We start from the raw sequence: 6,340 nt of genomic DNA, 5'->3' as shown, positions 1-6,340 counted from the left end.
TGTTCAAGTATTTGTATCTCAAACCCGTATTAGAAATTTAAAAATTCAAAAACATTTTGTTCCTCAAAAGACACACTTAATGGAATGAACTACCTTTTTCTTTTATACTCACATGAGTTTAGTAGTTTGCTAGAATAAGGAGTAGTATCCCTGTGATCTACAGACATAGGACAAATTAGTCCTTGAGAAAGGTGCGATGTTTCAGATACATGGGTTGAAAGAATATTTGTAGAGTCTTTGTTTTTTTCTGCAACTGGTGTGTTCTATTAAAGAGAGAAAAACAAAAACAAATGCTAAGATTTACCGCCACAAAACACCACCTAAATACATAGACTGTTATACCACCTAAGTAGATAATGTTAAAGTAACTCAACATGCTTGATATTTAAATTTATTTTGAACATTTATTTTAAAAAAGCATTTACAATTTTAAATGGCAATCATGAGAGGGCATGTCATGTGACTTTTTTCTAATCAAGTGCTTACAAATCCCAAAGAGCTGATGAGAGATAACACTGGTCCTGGGGTTCTTGAATAATCTTGTCTAGGTTTAGCCATTGATGGTGTTGTAAGGATATCCATCATATTGATGACTATGTATGGAAAGAAAAGTATATGAAATTCTTTAAAAACTTCAATATTATTGTCTTACTAGTCACTAATCATCTGTTCTGAACTTTGTCCGCTTTCCACATTAACATTATCTTTAACACTGGCTTGTGTAAGATGAACGTATCCAGAGAAGCCACCATGCCACGGAGTAAACATATACAACCAAGCAGACAAAGACAAATACTATATGATCTCTATTATATATGGAATCTTAAGAAACAAAACAAAACTAAGCTCACAGGTACAGAGAACAGTTTGCGTGGGATGCCAGAGGCAGGGGTGGGGGATAGGAGAAACGGGTGAAAGGGGTCAAAAAAAAAAAAAAGATAAATATTTCCCTATTTAAAAAAAAGCAACTGATTGAAATCATTAAACTTTGATAGAATAGAGTCTTCCTCCGGAATGAACAGAACACAGTGTGATGACCCAAACTAGGGAGTACTCAATCATCAAACAAGAGTATTATCTAACTGGCAACAAAATAATTCTTGGTAAATCAAATAGTAGAAAAGGATGTGGTAAGAAAAATTAAGAAAGGAATATTAGGAATATAAATTAAAATTTCAATATCACAATCTGTTTAAGGAATTAGTATAAATTATGGGCCCCCCATTAACTAACATGTGCAAGTGTAGGTCAAGATAGAAATTGATGCAGAATTTTTATCAGTTTCAGTGCATAACTTTGTAAAGTAATTCAACATTCACACATAATGTACTGTTTTCTTTAGATATCAAAAATGGTGGGTGCCTGTCAGGCGGTAGAGCATGCGACTCTTGATCTCCGGGTCATGAGTTAGAGCCCTAGGTTGGGTAAAAAGATTACTTTAAAAAAATCTTTTAGTTATTTAAAGATTTTTTAAAAAATTGATTTATTTATTTGACAGAGAGAGAGAGAGAGAGAGAGAGACACTGACAGAGGGAACACAAGCAGGGGGAGTGGGAGAGGGAGAAGCAGGCTCCCTACCGAGCAGGGAGCCTGATGTGGGACTCGATCCCAGAACTCTGAGATCATGACCTGAGCCGAAGGCAGACACCTAACGAGTGAGCCACCCAGGCGCCCCTATTTTAAGATTTTTTATTTACCTGACACAGAGAGAGAGAATGTAAAAGCAGGGAGAGTGGCAGGCAGAGGGAAGGGAGAAGCAGTCTCCCCGCCAAGCAGGGTCCCAGGACTCTGGGATCATGACCTGAGTTGAAGGCAGATGCCCAGCCAACTGAACCACCCAGGCGCCCCTTAAAAAATAATTTAAAAAAATAATCGCATGCCCCCCCACCACAAATGGTAGGAAAACCATAATATTCTACATGGTATCAGACTTTTTCTTAAAAGATTTTATTTTTAAGTAATCTCTACACCCAATGGGGGGTCGAACTCACAATCCTGATATCAGTATCCTCCACCGACTGAGTCAGCCAGGTGCCCTCCTATGTGATATCAGACTTTTAAAGGTAAGCTGAAAATTTGAACTTACCAAATTTTATTTATATCATACATTGATGAAGAAATAAGGACTAACAGGTAACAATAAACATCTTAAAGAATATTTTATAAACTAGGGGCGCCTGGGTGGCTCAAATGGCTGGGTGACTGACTCTTGATTTCAGCTCAGGTGGTGGTCTCAGAGTTGTGGGAGCCCGACCCCTGTTAGGCTCCAGGCTCAGCTGGGAGTCTGCCTCTCTCCCTCTGCCCCTCCCCCTGCTCATGTGTCCACGCTCTCTCTCTCTCTCAAATAAAAATAAATCTTTTTTAAAAAATGATCTTTTATAAATTAAATGTTAAAAATATTATGGCAGTGATTTCTTGGATAGGATTCCAAAGGCACAGGCAAAAAGCAAAAATAGACAAATGGGGCTATGTCAAACTTAAAACCTTCTGCATATCAAAGGAGATAATCAACAGAATGAAAAGAACCTACAGAATGGGAGGAAATATATGCAAATCAGTTATCTGATAAGGGGTTAATGTACAGAGTATATAAAGTACTACAACCCAACAACAATTAAAAAAATAATTATCTAATTAAATTAAGTGGACAATGGATTTGGACAGATATTTCTCCAAAGATAACACAAACAGCCAACATGGTTATGAAAAGATGCTCAACATCAGTAATCAACAGAAAAAGGCAAACCAAAACTATAATGAAATATTATCTCATACCCATGAGGATGGCTAGTATCAAAAAACAGAAAATAGTGTTGGCAAGAATGCGGAGAAACTGGAACCCTGTACATTGCTGGCAGGAATGTTAAATAGTGCAGCCACTATGAAAAACACAATAGAAGCTCCTCAAAAAATTAAAAGTAGAATTCCTGTATGACCCAGGAATTCCACAACTGGGTATATACCGGAGAGAACTGACAGCAGGGTCTCCAAGGGATATTTATACATTCATGTTTATTGCATAATTCACAATAGCCAGGAGGTAGAAGCAACCCAAATGTCTACTGACACATGAATGGATAAAAAAAGTGGCATATATCCGTATAATGGAATGTTATTAAGCCTTTAAAAAGAAGGAAATCCTGTTACATGCTGCGATATGGATGAACCTTGAGGACATTACGCTAAGTGATATAAGTCAGTCACAAAACAACAAATACTCTATGGTTCTACTCACATGAGGTGCCTAAAGTAATCAAACTCACAGATACAGAATAGAATTGTGGTTGCGGGGGCTGGGGGAAGGGGAAATCAGGGGACAGTGTTTCAGTTTTGCAAGATGAAAAAGTTCTAGAGATCTGTTGCATAACGATGTGAATATAGTTAATACTACTGAACTTTAAAAAGAAAAAAGTTTGGGCGCCTGGGTGGCTGAGTCGTTAAGCGTCTGCCTTCAGCTCAGGTCATGATCCCAGGGTCCTGGGATCGAGTCCCACATCGGGCTCCCTGCTCGGCGGGAAGCCTGCTTCTCCCTCTGACCCTCTCCCCTGCTTGTGTTCCTGCTCTTGCTGTCTCTCTCTCTCTGTCAAATAAATAAATAAAATCTTTAAAAAAAAAATTCACTTTTTAAAAAGGGTAAATTTTATATTATGAATTTTTTACCACTATTAAAAAAAAAAAGAAAAACCAAATTCAGAATCTGTATATTTAAAAGATGTTTGTCATATTAATATTTATACTAATACAAATGTAGAGTTATTTGGGAGGCAAATTGTGTTTTATTTATTTTTATTTTTATTTTTCATATAAGCCATCTACTCAATGTGGGGATGGAACTCATGACCCCCATATCAAGAGCTGCATGCTCTACCAACTGAGCCAGCCAGGTTCACCATGGGAGCCAAATTTTAAATAAATCATCAGATAGGAAAAAAATAAAATAAAAAATATTAAACTGTTATATCACCATAACACAAAATTCATCTGATTTATGGCTTTTTCCAATATCTTATCTGAAACTCAGGGAATTAGATTTGCCTCACAATTAAAAGATATTTAGATTTTAGAAAGGTAATGTGATAAATATATAGTGGCTTTTTATTTTTTTGTTGTTTTTTTATTGAGGTATGACACACAATTTTACCTTAGTTTCAGTTGCACAACCTAGTGATTCAACAACTCTATACATTATACTATGCTCACCACGAGTGTAGCCACCGTCTGTCATACAATGCTTTTACAATATTATTGTCTACATTCACTGTCCTGTACTTTTCATCCCTATGACTTATTCATTCCATAACTGGAAGCCTGTGTCTTCCCCTCCCTTTCACACATTTTGCCCTTTTGCCTGTTCTCCCCCACAATCATCAGTTTGTTCTCTGTATTAATGGGTCTGCCTCCACTTTTTTTTGTTTGTCTGTTTTGTTTTAGATTCCATGATATTAAGTGAAATTATATGGTACTTGTCTTTCTGTATGACTTATTTCACTGAGCATAATACCCTCCAGGTCTGTCCATGTTGTCACAAATGGCAAAACAACATTCTTTTTTATGGCTGAGTAATATTCTAGAGTGTGTGTGTGTGTGTGTGTGTGTGTGTGTACACGCCACATCTTCTTTATCCATTCATCTATTGATGGACACTTGGATTGCTTCCCTATCTGGGCTATTGGAAATGCTGCTGCAATCAACATAAGGATGCACATTATCTTTTCAAATTAGTATTTTTGTTTTCTTTGGGTAAATATCCAGTATAATGTATAGTAAGGAACACCCCTAGTGGCATCTCATCTAGCCACGTGTACTCAAATATTATTATTACTGCTGTGAAAAATCTGAGTAGTTACATGAAATGGGAGTAATAAAAACTATAAATAGCCCATATCAGCTCAGGTCAGATTTTATCAAACGAAATGAAAATCTTTAGGTCTTAAAAAGTTTTTGAAATTTGTACTTGCAGATAAAGAATTATAGATCTGTTTATTTTCAAACAATTATAATCCCGTGGTTTATACTTTATAAGCCCAGTTTTTTGCTATCCTGTTTTTATTTCTATCTGCTACCATTTTAATAGAGAATACAATATGCTACCAAGTTGATAGGCTCTCAAGTATCCATGTTTCTATGATAAACTTAAGTAATTTCTACTTTCTCCCTATTAGAAACAATGGTGCTACAAAGTTTTATTCATATATTTTGTTCTCTTGAACCATTTCCTTAGAATAAATTTCAAGATAGACTAATTAGGTCAAAAAGAATTAAACTCTTTTGTTTCTTAAAACACATTGGTAGATATCAGTTGGAAAGTACCATGCTAATTTACAGTGTTTCTGAAAAAACTAACTGTGCTTTTGCAGTCTCATTAATTTTAGATCTTCAGTCCTCTCTTTTTTTTTTTGCCTAGCTTGACAGTGTGAAATGATTCTTTCGTTCTTTTTTAAATTAGCATTTCTTTCATTACCAGTAGCGAAATCAACATACCCCCATATATATGTGTGTGTGGGTATGTGTGTGTGGATCGTGTTCAGTTTCTTTGCCCCTTGTTTATCAAGGTCTCCGTGGTGGTCCTATCAGTGTGAATAAGTTCGGTAGGTATTACTGTTTCTCATGTTATAGTTATTTTTGTCATTTTACTGATGTTTAATTGGTCAAACCAGTTTCAGTAGAGACAAAAAGTCAGAACAGAAATTGTGAGTTCCTCTTTGAAGATCCAAAGATCTTTGAGCGCCCTTGATGATTTAGAAATGATTTCCATTTCTCATCTTTTTTTTTTTTTTTCCATTTTTCATCTTCAGTTGAAAGGAAATACCATTACACCTTTCTAGTCTTTTTTGGAACAAATAATCATCAAATTTTAGCAATATAAACTAACAAAATAGTGTAAGTTAATAGTATGTAGTTGTTGGGTATTTATTTTTTTAGTTGTTGGGTTTTTAAAAAGGTACTTACTGCTATTTTTCTTACCTCTATTCAAAGTAACTTTGGAAAGGCCAAAATCTGTTAGTTTAATATGACCTTCATTAGAAATAAGCATATTGTCTGGTTTCAAATCCCTGCACATACAAAAGACAAATAGCAGATAATTAAAAAAGAGCTAGTGTTGATGTTAGAATTAGCAGGGAAAAACCCGGAAAGTTACAGAAGAATCAAACCCTATTTTCTCTAAAATAAGGCACTTATTGTTGGCCTTGAAAGTGCAAAAAACAACTCTCAAAAGTAAATAATCTTCTGTATATTTGAACCTATGAGAAAGTTAACTGATTTAATACTAGATTCTCTTTGCATTATTCCTAGATAGTTCATTATAACAAATAAACCTCATTAGATAAAATAAAGCTCA

General features: G+C 35.3%; 1 long non-coding RNA gene across 1 annotated transcript; it reads right to left on the bottom strand.

Annotated features, from left to right (window-relative positions):
• Positions 1–30: 30 nt before the first annotated feature.
• Positions 31–6,144, bottom strand: LOC112818753 (uncharacterized). The gene is made up of 3 exons (XR_012377507.1): positions 5,965–6,144; positions 487–593; positions 31–263 (listed from the first exon to the last, which is right to left on the bottom strand). It is a non-coding gene; the product is annotated as an uncharacterized lncRNA (long non-coding RNA).
• Between the last annotated feature and the right edge of the window lie 196 nt (positions 6,145–6,340).

This window comes from Callorhinus ursinus, unplaced genomic scaffold (assembly GCF_003265705.2).
Source record: "Callorhinus ursinus isolate GAN/ISIS: 27379988/994484 unplaced genomic scaffold, GSC_fseal_2.0 scaffold2972, whole genome shotgun sequence".
NCBI lineage: Eukaryota > Metazoa > Chordata > Mammalia > Carnivora > Otariidae > Callorhinus > Callorhinus ursinus.
This window is presented reverse-complemented; position numbering and strand designations above follow the sequence as displayed.